At 35.5% G+C, this 17,464-nt stretch overlaps 1 protein-coding gene across 7 annotated transcripts in view; it reads left to right on the top strand.

Annotated features, from left to right (window-relative positions):
- PTPRK (protein tyrosine phosphatase receptor type K) overlaps positions 1–17,464 on the top strand; it is a 548,248-nt gene that overhangs the window by 137,871 nt on the left and 392,913 nt on the right. The gene's annotated exons all lie outside the window — the stretch shown is intronic.

Raw genomic sequence — 17,464 nt, 5'->3', positions numbered from 1 at the left:
GGGCGCTGAAGCCTAGACCCATGAGGCTAGTCCTTGGAGACATCATAGTCAGAAGATCTTCCTTAGTCCATTGGTTCCACTGAGGCCATTAGTTGACCCAATTTTTAGAGCCTATAGCTTTTAGCAAAGGCAAAGTATGGAAGGAAAGCAGAAACCACTTGCTAGTCAGACTGAATGGCTGTGATTTTTATAGTAATGGAGAAGAGATCAGTTCTCCATTGAGATACTGGACTTTCCTATTTCATAAGGATTTGGTTGTTGTCCTGCTTGAGGCTGAGGATATATGGACAGTGAGGAGAGTAACAGATCTCAGGTCCTTCCTATAAATTGTTTTATCTTGGGCACATATTTTAGTTTAGTAACATTTACCTGAAGAAAATGTACAGAATGTTGAACTTCTCTGATTTGAAGCTCTTTCTAGCAACGGTTAACAATGATGTTGAGCTAGTTAAAATACTTGGAGCGCCCATACCAAACACACTTAATGAGTTTTAGTTTCCCTGGTCTTACCAGGTAAAGGGCCGTATCTTTGTGGTTTTCCAAAGCCCTAGAGGAAGTTCCACAGTTTATAAGAGAAGACTTCTTGACATTTTAATTTTTCTGAATTTAGGGCCTTTAGCAGGCAAAATCTAAAGAGTAATTGCAGGAGATGGGTCACTGGACTAAGATAGTAGCATACATGCCCGAGAATGAGGAATACTATCAATATACTAATACATATACTAATATTAATATTTAGTATAATAGTAATGACATTAAAATAATAATTGTAATAATATTTAGTATTTAGAATAAAATAACAAGATAACACAATCATAAGAAAACTTAGCTCTTCTAGAAGTAATGAAGTTGTGTTTGTTCTTAATAATCAAAACCACAATAAGATCAACATAATGCACAGAAAGTTGTTCTAGACAGATATAGAACCTCTTAAACCTTAAACGGAAGGTCAGGAATGATTTTTATAGCCTCTTGTTCAGAGGATATTGAAATTCTAAGATCAATTCATTATTTTAACAGAAAGAAAACATAATGCCAGTCTGGCATTAATGTGATATTTGACATTAAAAGCTCTAAAAAATGTTGTAAAAAAGCCTATCAAAACTTTGTCAACTCTGACAAAAGTTTTAACACAGTTCACCGCTTCTTTTCAGTATTCATTATTTGTACATATTATACTCTAAGATAAATAAAGTTCTCTCTGAACACTTGCTACAATTTATTATAGCCATTGAAGGTTTGCTTTTGACTATTTTCTGTCACATTCTGAAATAATCATACATTTTTTTCCCTTTAAGACAAAGTAAGTGTCTTTTTCCTGGTACATAATAGGTCATCATTAATTACAAGCTTCTCCCTCTTAATATCAAAGCCTTTTTCTAAAAATCAGATGTTCTCTGTGAAAGTGCTAACAAGGAGTCAATTTCTTATTATTTTAAATGGGAAAAATTGTCATGTGTGAGACTGCTAACCAAAATGCCTGACCAGTTAATTAAAACGTATCTAAAACACAGCATACAGAGTAGGTTTTTCAAAGTGGGTGCTAAAGTTAATGCTTAAAACATAGTTTTGTGGTCTCAACAAGTAATATGATCCAGATAATTAAATTTATTATAGTTACTTCAAATGGAATACATTGCTTTGTATTCACTATATGTACACACTTGCCACTTACAGTCACTCTGTCCTTTCCAAATACTTTTATATAATTTTGGTTTTACTAACTGTATTTGAATGTAATTCACAATTTGTTTACTATATTGAATTTTTGATTAATAAATAAAGATATTTTTTCATAAAAAATGTTGGTCAAAATCTGTATATTGAGAGATATCTCTATTAAGTTGGGTATTAACCCCAAATCATTGCATTGATAAAGATACTAACAAGGGAAACATTTTGGAGGATATACCTGTGTATGGATTGCATCAATTAGAATTTCACTGGAAACTAGTTGCCAAGACAAAGTTATTCTTCAATGAGAAAGGAGTAAGTCTAAAAAAAAAGGAAAAAGTTAATTTGAGATTCTTGATCTAATTGTTGGTAATGAACCAGCCTATTAGGATATGAATATGCTCCCTAAATTGGTAATTACTGCAACAAATAGATAATCCTTCCCTGAAATGTTTAACAAATAAATTCAGTATTAATTGTAGATTTCATTTGGGTATTTAATTTGTCTCAGGTTCTATTGTTTGCTCTATACAGGGCTAAAAAATAACTTAGAATTACATAGAAAATAAAAACTTGTTTAAACTGTAAAACACTTTTGAATGTAATCCTATTGATTTTGACTCAGTTTTGTGGCTTAAAACAATGATATCTGAAACAATGCTAAATGATATGCTACTGTTAATAAAATGAAATAGTTAAGAGATTGGTACTTAAAATTACAAATCAGGTGAAACAATACCACGTTCACTTTTGTGCAGCTTAACACTGTGTTTGGCACTTAGACTTACAATAAATAATTGAGCGAATGACTCATAATGTTTTCTTCCCCAAGAATGGTGGTTTTCACTCTGTTTTTATGTTTGAATTACTCAAAACTGAAACTCTGTAATGCTTCTCAATTTAGCTGAACTTACATGGTATTATAATATACGTAGATGAAAGTGATCTGTTTCTATGTGTTTATATAGTTCAAAAGAAATACAAAATGCTCCTAGGAAGTCCAGTTAGAGCAAAAATACATTTGAGAATATAAAAGGCATATACTTTTCCTTGCTTTTTGACTCTTCAAGAGAAGGAGCCCATCATGAATGAATATGTCATGTGACAAGGTATATTTATATTAAGAACATGGCCACCAACACAGAATGACTTAAAATCTCTTAAAAGTGTAAAGGAGATTTTTCTCAACTTGTTTTCTTGAGATCATCCATTAATTACCTTGCAATTCAAATTGTTTTTGAATGAAGAAATAGAAGGAATGATAGTATTGATGAAAAAGAAAAAAAGGGATATTTTATGAAATGACTTGAATTAACTCTGTTAACATGTTGTGCTGTTCTAAATTGGCCCTTTGAAGCATTTCCATGAGGAGAAATGGGATTGGTCTAGTTACCTTTTCTTATCGTCTTTCTTACTAAACATTTTCTAATGCTTAACAGTATAATAATATTTCATTGTTCCTGTGCATGCTTTTTTGACGTGCTATGTGGAATCTTTGGAATTTAAGTTTTTGCAGCAGTGGAAGGTGATATTTCATGTTATGCTTTATAGTTTAACTTGGCTATTGAGAGTATAATTGTGACCGTAAAATCTTGCTTTATGTGACAGACATTGATTTTGTTTTTGTTTTCTTTTTAAACTGGATTATTCAGGTAGATTCATTACCAGTGAAATCAAGAAGCTAGAGTCTCCTTAGCTTGGTAGAGGTGACTATTTCTTTTGTCCTCTTTTACTCAAAACTAAAATCAATGAGGACAATAAACTGGTTGGAAAAGCTGACTATTGCTATTATATGTCACATTTCTCACCCTAAATCCAGATTTCTCTGGTCACAATGTTTATGTAAACCCTTTGTACTGGACTCCCATTTTAAAAAAATAGGGCAGACTTTCATGTTAATTCTTGATTTATGCAGGCTGACCAATTTTTTACTGGACTAATTGCAATTGTCCAAAAGGAATTTGGAATTTTAAATGTTCTATATCTATGTTTAGAAAGTCGACACCTACAGGCCCAAGAAATCATTTGAGTAGAATGAATAAAGGTATATAGGTCATCAACAAAAGCAATTTATAGTTTTCATGTAGATTTCCTTCATGCTGCTTTTACTTTTTATTTTAAGATTTTATTTATTTATTCATGGGAGACACACCGAGAGAGGCAGAGACACAGGCAGAGCAGGCTTCAGTGCAGGGAGCCCGATGCAGAACTCGATCCCAGAACTCTGGGGTCATGATCTTGAGCTGAAGGCAGATACTCAACCACTGAGCCACCCAGGCATCCCATCCCCTTCATGGTGCTTTTAAGTATGTGCCACCTTTTGTGGACACTTGGCTATACAAGGTTATACTGTAATAATGGGACACCCTAATAGAAAACATGTTCCTTTGTATTAGTTTTCCTTGTATTTTGACACATGAAGTCCCCAAATTCAGCACATTGCATAAACTGTTTGGGTGGTAGCACCAGAACAGTAGTACCCTTAACATCATCAAAATGAGTTTCCATTATGTCTAAAAGAGACCTTAGAGATTACCTCTAATTTAACCTTTCATTTTACAAATAAAATAGTGTAAAAGTAAAATGACCCAGGAATCAGAATAACCTGAATTCAAACCCAGGTTCTATTGCTTGATATCTGGTTATGACATAATAATTTTTCTGAGCTTCCATTTTCGCATCAGTAAATTAGGGATAATAAAATCTCTCTCTCAATTTTGTTGTACCCAGAAAAGAAATGTTTGTGCAGTGTCTGTTAGTATCTATGTGTAGTTGATACTGAATAAATATTATTGCTCTTCTTTCCCTTGGCCCAAGGTGACATGGCTGGTTAGTAATCTCATTAGTCTGTAAGAAATTGATTTGAATTCTTTCCACTTACTTTTTTTTTAAGCAAGAAATAAATTGCATTTCCCAATTATAATTTTTCAGCAGCTCATTAGGAATTATTTTATGTCCAATTCAGAAAATTACCTTTCCTACATAACTATTCATTGAATGTAGGTGCTTTGCACTATGACACATAATGATGTCTGAAAATGATTTCCATAGAACAGTATTGTAGGTCAACCTGAACTTTTCAAATATTATTCTTAACAAAGATAGGATATTTAGACATGGAGATAATTTGAAAAAAGGCTTATTTTTTCTTAGCTCTTTAAGCCTTTTTATACTTTTAAAGAAATTTGGCTTACTGAATTGCTTTGAGATCATTATTATTTCAACATTTAAAAAATTAAATGAAAAAAATAAAATAAAAAATAAAAAAATAAAAAATTAAATGCATTATTTTAATTTGGATTTTATTTACTGTTGAGAGTAGCTGCAGCCTATAATGTCATAAATACATGAGAAGAAGACATGCAACAACATTTGACATTTGAAAAGTGGAGAAACTGGAAAAATTCTTAAATGTATCTAATGCTACAAAATCTGACTGTGTCTGTTACTGTATAAGTATCTTCAAACAAGTACCAGCAACTATCCAGATTTGAAAAATTGAATCTGAATCTAAATCTGTCTGATAAGGCCTGTTATTATTATTATTATTATTATTATTATTATTATTTTAAATCTGTATTTTCAATCATGCAAACTGAATGATTTCTTTTGGTTTCATAGGACTGGTATATAAGAAGTACTCATTTGATATCTACATATTTGGGAAACATTTTAACCTTTTATCCCTGAAGGTATATCCATGTTACTAGTTGTGACTTCTTGTTCTAATGAAAAAATAGATTATAGTGGTCCTTTTGCTTTCATTTCCTCCTTGAAGAACAAGGAAAGGGTAAGTTTAGTTTCCTCTGTCCTTGATATATCTCATCTCCATGTTATGTTAATGAGATTTTAGAGGTTTTTGAACCCTTGAAAATTGTAACCTTGTATATGTGTGTATTTCCATCCATCTGGGTGCAAGTATGTATATTATGTTCCAGGAACATATTAGGCACTGAATATGAGAGAAATCACACAGAATAGTACAGAATTCTTTAGAGTCCAGAATTGGAGAGTTCTGTAAGGCACAGTCCTCAGGGGAAGGTTGAATTAATCAATGGAGAGCAAAATTTATGCTTTGTTCACTCCTGTGGTCTGGTGTCTTATACTGACTCAAAAATTATATGTTTCTACAGAGACCTCTCCTATATCCTTTTAATTTCATCCCCATTACTTCAAAGAGAATCATATCCAGATTTTAAAGAATTTAAAATCCTTTATTTTCAAAGGATTTTTCTCTGAATATTTTCACTCCCAAGAATATAGTATTTGTAAGTTATTTCTATTACTAGATTAACCCATTTTTTGATATTCGTTTTGCCACACAGTTTTGGGATTGAAATCCTATTTGCAGAGATTAATATCCGGGATGAATTGGAGTAGGACATAGCTCTCCTATTTTTTCTTCCATGCATTTGTCCATTGTCCGTTGGAAAGCTTAGATAAATTCCTTTGAGTTTCATTGTGTTCCCCATTTCCTATAACTCACTGTTGATTGTTTCAGTAAAAACCTCAAGTATAAACACACAAAATGAGCAAGCCCAAAAGACATCATTAGGCAACAAAATATTAGCAAATATTCCATGACAAAATAAGCAGCAGGGAATTTTCTCTCCACTCTCTGAAGTGAATACCCTGGAATCCCAAACCTTTTCCTCCCTAATCTGGCCAAATAGTGTCAGAGAACATACGACTTACTAAGCATTTTCCAGGAGTCGGAGAATATCTGCCACCTGTCAAGGATTTGATATTTTGGGGAGATACACCCAATGCCTTATGAAGAAAAGGAAGTGATTGAAGCACATTTTATCAGGAGATTATTTCAGAAGACTCAGGCTCTGGAGTCTGAGTAACACCTAGGCCTTGGATATACATCCATGTGATTTGAAGAAAGGTTCTCTTTTTGAGGATAAAAATCAAGAAGTTAATAATTGCCTTTCCTTATCCCAGAGGGTACGTATGTAAAGACCAACATAATATATGGTTGCGAACATACTTTGAAAATTGCCAAAGTAGATCATCGGAGGCAACACATAACAAGGGTATTGTTGGTGATGTGAATGGATTGGACCTCATATCTTTAATTATTCCTCATCATGTTACTAGTCAATACTTCAAAGAATGAGAGTGAATTACATGGTCACAGCCGTGCATTGTGTATCATTTAATTGATTCACAGTATTTTGTCCCATGATAATAGGTAGAACGGCCTGGAGAGGGCCAGAGGCAAGCAAGGACACTGGAGTGTGTGGGGGGAAAGTGGCTGGAATAGGGAGCAGACCAAGTTCCAAAAAGAAGAGTCCAGGGCAGCCCCGGTGGTGCAGTAGGGCAGCCCCGGTGGCGCAGTGGTTTAGCGCCGCCTGCAGCCCAGGGCATGATCCTGGAGTCCTGGGATCGAGTCCCACGTCAGGCTCTCTGCATGGAGCCTGCTTCTCCCTTTGCCTGTGTCTCTGCCTCTCTCTCTCTCTTTCTCTGAATCTCTATGAATAAATAAATAAAATCTTTTAAAAAAATTAAAAAAAAAAAGAAGAGTCCAGCTTTTAGTCTGACACGAGACAGACTAATAGAAGAATATCAGGGACAGGAAGAAAGTGGCCAATAATTAGCTACCATGTTTTTTTTTTTTTTTAAGATAGATTTATTTATTTATTTATTTATTTATGATAGACACACAGATATATATATTTATATATATTATATATATAAAATTTCTAGTTATATAGCATAGTTCACATGAAATTCTTTGGGCTTCTTTGAAAAAAGAGAGATTCTCGTAAACATTAATACTAATTATGTTGGCGTCTAATCTCTGTTATCACGTTCCTGAAAGATTTTTTTCAAGATTTCTTTTTTATTTGTAGTTGTAGAAATTTGTCATCCTCCTTTTCCTTTAATTTTAAAGCCGGTATGTGTATAATGTACAAATATTTAAATAAATCAGAAGACCATTTAAAAATCACACATAAGCCTCAAAACCAAGAGAAAAACCACTATCAATATTGTGATGTTATTTTTATTCACCCCCCATGAGAGCTTATATTTGTGTGTATATGGTGTTTGTGTGTACATCTCTATGTATGTACAAGTATGTTTATGTAAGGAATTCATGACAATATAGCATATATATGATTCTTCCCCTTTTTTATTAGATAATGCATGATTATTATTTCCTCATCTTCCAAGGTAATTTGATATGGGTGACATAAACATTTCTTATCATATAAAAGTGGCATACATCTTAAAAATTATCATGATTGCTATAGGCACATGTATCTTCTTTTTTCTATCATAATTAATGCTGCAATAAATATCCAAAACTTCTATAGTTTTTAATTGTTATTTTTAAGGAGGTTGGTTCAGGGACACCTAGGTAGCTCAGTGGTTGAGCGTCTGCCTTCAGCTCAGGGCGTGACTCTGGGGTCCTGGGTTCGAGTCTCTCATTGGCCTTCCTGTGAGGAGCCTGCTTCTCCCTTTGCCTGTGTCTCTGCCTCTCTCTCTGTGTCTCTCCTTAATAAATAAATAAAATCTTTTAAAAAAGTGAAAATAACAAAAAGAAAGAAGTTTGGTTCAATACGAACTAGTTCGTTTTGTCCAGAGGCAAAGGATAACTTATATTTATTTATCTTATTTTACAATACTTACTCTCTATTATATAGGTGCAATAATTTTTTAATATGTATAAATGAAAGTAATTTATAATCCATATTTATTGAAATAACTTTCACTTTAATATGTGTAGTTAATTTGTTGTATTTCTACAAAGATTTTTGAAGCTGCAGATCCTAAAAGCAACACTGTATCTGCAGATTACATGATTCCCGACTGTGCTGGAGTTAAACAGAGCCAGAAACAAGAGTTCTTTTTCACATTAAGAACGGATGAGTTTTAATATGTTTAAAATACAACCTAATTTATATGCTTATAACAGTTCTGAAGTTGATTAAAGTCTGTAGAGTGAAAATTGCATGTAGTTCTCATTTTAGTTGACCTTCCATGTTAATTAGGACATTTTTTTTTTCCATTTATTTGGGAGCTAAGTACGTTTTCTTTGTCTAGTAAACTTTGATTCTCTTTCCTTGACTTCTTCCTTTAATGAAGTTGGCCACTTTGAGATTCCTCTTAACTTTCCTCAAGATTTTGAATAACAAACCAAAATACTATGATGAAGATAATTTAGTCAGTTTTACTAACCTATTACTTGCCAGTTCATTCATTCATTCATTCACTTAAATATCTATTTAATAGTATATGTGCCAGCCATTCTTGCAGGCATTTGGAAAATTCATGACCAAAACAGAGGAGATTCCTTGTCCTCAAAGAGATTTTATTTTGATGGGAAGAAAGATAATAAAAAGTTAGAGAAGTAAAATACACAGTATTTCTGAGTGCCCTACAGAATACGAAAGACTTAACAAGATCCAGATGTCTAGGAGAAAAGCATTGCAGGCAGAGGGGTTAGCCAATGGGAAATCCCTGAAGGAGTAGTGTGCCAGTGTTTGAGACACAGTAACATGGCCAGTTTGGCTGAAGAACAGTGAGACTGAGGGTTGTGGTAGGAGATGGGGTCAGAATAGTGACATTGATTGAATGGGCTCTTCTGTAGGATTTTGCAAGGTTTTAAGTGGAGTGACGTGATTTGACTTCTGCCTTAACAGAGTCAAAGTGGCTTTAGGATGTGACGAACAGACAATGGTGATGGAGCGAGTAGTAACAGGGAGACCAGTTAGGAAGCTGTTGTGATAACCCAGGTGAGAGGATTGTGACTTGGAACTAGGCTGTCATCAAAGGAGGTGGTTCAGCATTAGGGTTGATGGGATTGGAGTCATGGTATTGAGTATAAATAAGAAATTTTTGGCTGGAGCACTTGGATGGATTGGACATGAACTGAGATGGGCATGAAGGTGAGAAGAGTTGGGTCTTAGAGATATTAAATTTAAAATACTTTTTTGATATCAAGTCTGGTATTCAAGGGAGAGGACCATTTGGGAGTCTTTTGTATATAGATAATATGTGAAACCATGAAACTAGATGAGAGCACAGTGGTACATATGAATAGTGCAGAAGAGTTCCTAGAACTTGAACCAAGCATATTCCTATGTCTAGAGTCAAAGATGAGAAATACACAGTGGAAACTAACCAGTAGTGGCCTGTGTCGTCGGAGGAATATGTACCATCCTGACAAATACAGCAATGGATATTGAAACATTGCAGATGAAATTAGTGTAGAATTAAAAAATCTACTTTTTTTCTTTTTTTCTCAGTAAAAGAAGGAAAGTAATATAAAATAAGGTATGAAAATAATTTTTAAGCCTAGACCAGAGAGGTCCTGGAAAATTGGAGGATGAGGACTACATATTTGTTTGAGTCTTTTTTTTTAATGTAGCAAGAGAGAAAAATGAAATATAATTAATTGCAACATATAAAAAATAAACCTACGATAGAAACACACTTATTACTTAAAAGAATGATAAGCACTTCAAATTCTGTGCAACAGGGATGCCTGGGTGGCTCAACGGTTGGGCGCCTGCCTTCAGCCCAGGGCATGATCCTGGAGTCCCAGGATTGAGTCCCACATCGGGCTCCCTGCATGGAGCCTGCTTCTCCCCCTGCCTGTGTCTCTGCCTCTCTCTGTGTCTCACATGAATGAATAAGTAAAATCTTAAAAAAAAAAAAAAAGAAATACTGAGCAACTTAGAGGTACCTGTAGTTAGGCAAAATGTTTTTCTCAAAATAAATTTGGATTTACCATTAACATAAGGATGAGTGGATGGTGGAGAAACCCACATTCTAGACCACTCTACCTGGACATCTATGTATTGTTTAATTGCCTTTAATAATTTATAGTGTTATATTCTTATTAGCATAAAGAAAAAAAATAGGATACCAGGTCTAGAAGGGAAGATGATTTTAAGTAATGTTTAGGGAATGTTTTAAGACAATTATGGAATGTTGTTGGTTCTCAGAGGTGACTGCATTTTAGAATCATGGGTTTTTTTTAATAAAAAAAAACATGCTCCAAAAACTTTTGTTTAATTGGTTTGAATTAGGGCCAGGTCATAGATATTTATTTAATCACCCCCAGGTGACCCTAATGGGCAACACCAAAGGAATAAACATCGAAGTGAGAGAAGCAAAGAAAGTGCTTATATATGTGTTTTGTGTAAACCATTTCTAGAACTTTGTCATACAGCTAATCATCCTGTTTGTGTTTATAGATGCATTGAATATGCATTAGTGCTTGATGGATGTATATGTACTGCACATCAAAATGCAAATCAACAGAACTCTGTAGAGATAAAGTCCAAAGCTTAAGTCTTGAAATTATATTTAAGGATATGATCATTTGGTGAAAAATTAAAAAAATATATGTGAAAACTAGGAATACATTAAATTGGTAAACTATCAGCCTTAGTACAAAAATTTTGGGAGGAAGTCATGGTGTACCCTCTTCACCTTACTTTGACTTGGAAATACTAACTAAAAATGTACTATCATATTTTGAGTCTTGGGTCAACATTTCCTGTCTTGAAATTATCTCTCTCTATCTCTCTATCTTGTTTTCCAACCCATATAATGTATGGTACTTCCATATGGTGTTGTATACACACCCAAACTATATGTACATGTACTGTTCATTTTCCTATTCCATATTTCCATTCAGAATTTGGCACTCATACCAGTCATGCTCATCAGAATATCATGTGTGAGCACTTAAAACACAGCCTAAAATTGTTTGTCCTCATTATCATTATCTGTCCTCAATAACTTAAAATTCAGTAGGAAAAAAATCAACTGCCAATAGTCTTTTTTTGTCCTTATTTATTTCTGGCTAACTTTTCAACTCTGGAAATTCCCTTCAAGGTTTAAATGAACAATGTATACAGTGTGCCTGCTGTACCGCTGTCACTTTTCATTTGGTCTTTTTGGATCCATTGAGTGTTCAAATGTGCTGAAGCCTAATATTTGACTTGATTCTTTTGATCTTGTGGATGTGCATAATTGTAACCACCGCATACAAAGCTAACTGGATAGACCTGAGATAACAGGGACAAATCTAGGACAACTGGGCGAATGTTCATCCCATGCAGCTCTGAGTCCCCAGTTTTTAATCTCTAACCATTTTTCCTTGCAGTAAAGGCCATTGAACTCAGAGCTTAAACAGATTCATTAAACAGCTCAGAATTTGGGATGAAGAATGAAATCCGGAATGGCTGGTCTTTTAGGGGATTAAATACACATTTACTTCTTATTCAGGGAAGCAAAGGTTGGTGCTTGGTTGAGTGAGTTAGTGGTTAGGGTGCTCCCAGTATCCCATTTTGCCCTTTGGAATGGAGAAGGCTGCTTAGCCAAGAAATGAGCTAGGGTGGAAATACACTGATGAGTCATGAGAAGGACAGTGGTAGGTTGTAGTAGATTTTGAGGTGTTCCAAGTCACTATAAGTAACTACTAGTTCAGACCTGTAAGAATCATGACAATGTTAAAGCTGTAGTCAAAATCTAAATAGATTCCCATTAAAATACTCTTCTTAAATGAGAATATATAAAATCAACATATGCTGACAAGCTATCCAGTTTGGGTTAGAAATGCTTTGTAATAAAAGCGTTATTTCATGTGACTGATGATGAAGTAGACATTTGTTTTCACTAACTTCACGGTATAGTACAGATAGAGTCCAAAATGATTAAACAGATCTAATTCATAAAACGTAGTGGCAGGATAATAATTGCAAGGGGGAAGAATCGAAGAAAAAGCAAGTGTTTTTTTTTTGTTTTTTTGCTGATGGGGGCGGTGGGAGTGCTAGAGTGTGCAAAAGTGTGATGCAATTCAGACAAATCCCAGTATTTCTGTTTATTCCGTTTCAATTCACTGAGTTGTCTGATTATAATTGAGTTGTTCATATTGTGCTCTTGAAATGTTTTGAGGCAAATGAAATCTTCTAAGAATTCAATTAAACTGAAACAATAGCCACAAGACATGGTGAAGTTATTGCCATGTTAACAAAGGGCAAAATGGGAAAACAGGATTTATATTTAAGTGTTGGTGCTATTTCTTGGAACTAAATGCTTAAAATTATTTCCAAGGCAAACGATTTCATTCGAATGGTGAATATTTTTGTTATGAATCATGAAGCTAATCTTTTTAAACTTAAAGTATAAGTTAAATGTTTTTAATGAGGCCAATCAATTCCTTTCTTAAAGAAATGTGGTAACAAATACCTAAGACTAACAACTTGCAAAATGATGATTTGGGGGGAGAGGGTGGGACTTTTATGCAACAATTTGGAATTTTAGATGAAAATTTAGAACTTAAAGCTTGGAGTTTTCATGAGTGGAAAATTTTCATCAAAAAATAATGTTCATTTAAGTCGATTTTAAAATAGAAAAATGCAAACCTGTTAAAATGAAGTACCTTGATGTTCAAAAGACTTTGCTTAATGAATAATACTACTATGAAAAACTACTTAAGACCCCTAAAGACCTGTAAAATAGAAATATTTTCTTTAGGAGATAAAAAAAAATCTGGAGCAATAGCTTAGGGAACTCTGAATTCTATTCCCTATTTTACCGTTAATTCTCGTAGCTATGAGCAACTAATTTAACCTCCCAAAACCTTTTCCTCATTTGGATAAAGAATGAATAATACTTTCCAGCTACATCAATAACAGGGATGCCCCAGTGGATGATGATGTTTATTTAGTGCATTAAGCTCCGCAGGTGGGAAGGCAAGTACTGTGATAGGAGCACAAGCTGTTACCATTCAACTGCTTGGGGTCCTTTAAAATGTTTATTTGGAAAGATGTTTATTTTGGGTTTGTTATGTGCAAGGGACCAAATGATATGTCCATCCTGATAGATTCTAAGCCCCTGAAATGCAGCTTCCATATCTTACTCATTATTGTATCCTGTGTATTCAAGACCTTACTTTGAATCTTCAACATGGGAATAATCAGCGAATGTTTATTTAGATCATAAATATGAGGGATGCAGTCTTATAAGGATGCCTTAAAACATAAAGTGTGTGTGTGCGCGCGTGTGTGCGGGTGGGGGGAAGACAGGCTGACATAGGAGGGATTCTTATTTTGAACAAGAGCTCTAAACTTTATTTGCCTTCACTGTTACTTCCTTTATGATTGAACTGTTTGTTTTCCCATCAAATTTTCAGTCTCCCATGTGCTTTTGTTTTATTGAGTTTTTTTTTTTCTTCTAATTTTGAATGGTTTGTTTCTCTATTAGGCTGCCATAGGAAAGGGACTCATGATTCCTACTTTCTGCTTATCTCCCATCATCAGAACACAGTGCTCAGCCCCAGGATAGATTTGCTCACAGAAGTAGCCATAGAATAACCCTCAGAAACTTGGCGTCCACCTCTGTGCGGCATGTGCCAGTATATAAACTGAATAAATTCTTAAGAACTTCTAAAGGTTTTTTTTAAGCATTTATTTATTTATTTATTCATTCATTCATTCATTCGAGACCCAGAGAGAGAGAGGCAGAGACACAGGCAGAGGGAGAAGCAGGCTCCATGCAGGGAGCCCAAGGTGGGACTCGATCCCGGGACCCTGGGGTCACACCCTGAGCTGAAGGCAGACCCCTCAACTGCTGAGCCACCCAGGGGTCCCTAAAATTTAGTTTTTTAATTTATTAAATTTTCATAGTCCGTCCAACTTCTCAATAATTGTACTTTGAGTTTGAAAGGAAGTAGTTTCTACTAGTTTATCAAAATTTATTCTACTACATTTAGTTTTTTTGGATATGGAATACATGTAGATTTCTTTCAACTATCCTCCACGTCAAGCATTTCAGGATGAAGAATTGTCAGTTTTATTTCACCTGGTGGAAGACAGAATTAAATTTGGATTTATCAGACTGGGGACTGGTATATTTTGAATGTCTTACAAGGTATCTGTCTCTACGGTGTGTTTTTTTTTTTTTTTTTTTTTTTTACTAAGGTTTTACCGATCAAGCGCTCAGTCATTGAACCTTATTTCCATAAATAAAAATACCTTAAAAAAAAAAAAAAAGGGATCCCTGGGTGGCGCAGCAGTTTAGCGCCTGCCTTTGGCTCAGGGCACGATCCTGGAGACCCGGGATCGAATCCCACGTCGGGCTCCCGGTGTATGGAGCCTGCTTCTCCCTCTGCCTGTGTCTCTGCCTCTCTCTCTCTCTCTCTCTCTCTCTCTGACTATCATAAATAAATAAATAAAAATACCTTATTTCCATATGGCACCTTTTCATTTTCTACTTTGGAGAAGAGCCTACTTTCTAACATCATTATTGTGGCACTTTTGAAAACTTAATTTCTTCCCCAGGAATATGAAAGTAGGAAATGATTCCGTGAAACTTTGGTCTTTAAGGGTGATGGGACAGGGAGGAGGCAAAATCAGTATAGAAATATATTTTTAGGCTAACTTTTTTTTTTTTTTTTTCCTGTTGGCGAAATGCCTACTGTATCTTCAAGGCAGAAAGCTTGACTCCTGAAGGGCTGATGGGATTCAGATTGCACACAAAGCCAAGGCTCTTTAAAAGAAAGTGAGTTGAGTCACCTGAACAGTTTAGTTCTGCGGTGATTTTTGTTCTTTTGGGAAGAAGTGAAGAGTTTTATTCTTATATATTCCCTGAATAATGGAACGATTTTCTGGTACCTGAATCCTAAAGGCCATTATTGTAGTCTCTAATCTTGCTTGCAGTACTTTGGAACTGGGCAGTGCTTCAGGAAACCGGTTCCACTTCCTTACTTTACAGATATGAAACCTCAGTCCCAGAGAATTAGCAGTAATTGCTTGGTGAAGATCATAGAATTACCTGGAGTTAGGTTATAATTGGGGTGGCTGGGCCCTCACTCCGGTCCTGTGAACCTCAAGAGTTAAGCAAAATGACTTCTGATTCATATACTCCTCATTCCAGTTAGTAGCAATCTTGGGTCAGTAGCACATAACTGTATGTTAAAAATAAATTGGAAGTAACTTGAAAAGAATGGGAAAGCTTTGTTGGGGAAAATTAGGATTACTCAAAGGAAGCTGCAGCTAGTCAGAGGAAGCAACCGGTGAAGACAGGATCTTGCTCATTGGCCTTGTCACAGATTTGCTGGCATTTTTTTTTTTTTTTAAACAGAATACTTAAGTGTTCAGGCACCTCTCCCTTTATTGGAATTCTCTTACATCAATTGATTTTGTTTTGTTTGTTTAAGTAGAGTAAGTATGGGTCATGGCCCTGTCCCTCCCCTCCCCCCTTTCTTTTTCATTCCAGATTCTTTTTCAATTTGTTTTTTCTGCTTTCTGTCATCCTGAACTTGGTTATTTTTCTCCTTCAGTCTCTGCTTTTTGTTTTCCTTGCCTACCCCCTACACCCTTCCTTTCCACATCTAAATTTCAGTGAAATAAATTTCATCATTTCCTGACCTCTGTAGATGTAAGCCCAGTGACTTACAATGTAAGCTCAGCAATTCTACTAGTGGTGACACCTATGCATTTTGCATTATTTTTGATTGCAGAAGTGGGGAAGGCTATGTATACACATTAGAGAATCAAGTCTCAAAAATTAGGTGCTGGATTTGTTTCACTTAATTGCTTTAAAAAATTGATCTAACATTGTAATCATTAAAGTGAGAATATATTTTTTTTCTGAAGGTTCTCTCAAAATCTCAAATAGGGCATTACTTTGTATTTTTTAAAAGTAGTTATTGGTTTCCATTTTGGCACTGCTGTTATGTACTAAGAGATCCATGTTTGATTGTTGGGACCTGGTATTAATGGGGCCCAAGTTAAGGGTTTGATTTAGATATGAAACAACTTGGAAGGAGAGACATTCTCCATGGCTATCCTTAGTACTATCATCATTTATTTATTTATTTAAAAGTTTTAAAGATTTTTTTATACATTTGAGAGAGGGAGAGAGAGGGCACAAACAAGGGGAGGGTCAGTGGGAGAGGGAGAGAACCTCCAGGAGACTCCCTGCTCTTCATGGGGCCCAACGCAGGGCTCAGTCTCATGACCCTGAGCTGAAATCAAACGACAGATGCTTCTCCAGTTGAACCCCCGGGTGCCCCAGTATTATCATTTTTTTAAATATAGGCCTTGTGTCAGCATCACCCAGAGACTCAGCAAAGAGCAGAGGTGATCAAACCTAGTCAGTCTTAGGCTCTGTGGGGAGTTTTTTTTTTTTTTTTTAATTATCACCTTTGGCTCCACCATACACCAGTAAAAATCAAATCCCCAGGGATAGGACCAGAGTACTGGTAGTTTTCTTTCTTTTTTTTTTTATTTTTATTTATTTATGACAGTCACACACACAGAGAGAGAGAGAGAGAGAGAGAGAGAGGCAGAGACAGAAGCAGGCTCCATGCACCGGGAACCTGATGCGGGATTCGATCCCGGGTCTCCAGGATCACGCCCTGGGCCAAAGGCAGGCGCCAAACCGCTGTGCCACCCAGGGATCCCAGTACTGGTAGTTTTCAAAGTACTCCAAAGCATGTCAGGATGGAGATGATTGGATAGGGGAATCCCTGAATTCAACAAGATTGAGACTCAGGAACTCAACTGGGTATTTTGGACCCAACTGGGTATTTTAAGGAGTGATTTTACATATCATCTAAAATTCTAAGATCCTGTGATATTGGTAATATTTTATGTAAATGCCATCGAACTGGACAAATTAATAGGGGGGGGGGATTGTGGGGAGTCCTGGAGAACTCAGCATCACCTGTTAGCACTGTTAGAAAACCCGCCCGGAGAGTACCCCGCAGGGTAGGATCGCATTTCCTTGCCTGCCTGCTGGGCACAGCGTCCACGAGGCC

The sequence above is a fragment of the Canis lupus genome, chromosome 1, assembly GCF_003254725.2.
Source record: "Canis lupus dingo isolate Sandy chromosome 1, ASM325472v2, whole genome shotgun sequence".
Taxonomy (NCBI): Eukaryota; Metazoa; Chordata; class Mammalia; order Carnivora; family Canidae; genus Canis; species Canis lupus.
This window is presented reverse-complemented; position numbering and strand designations above follow the sequence as displayed.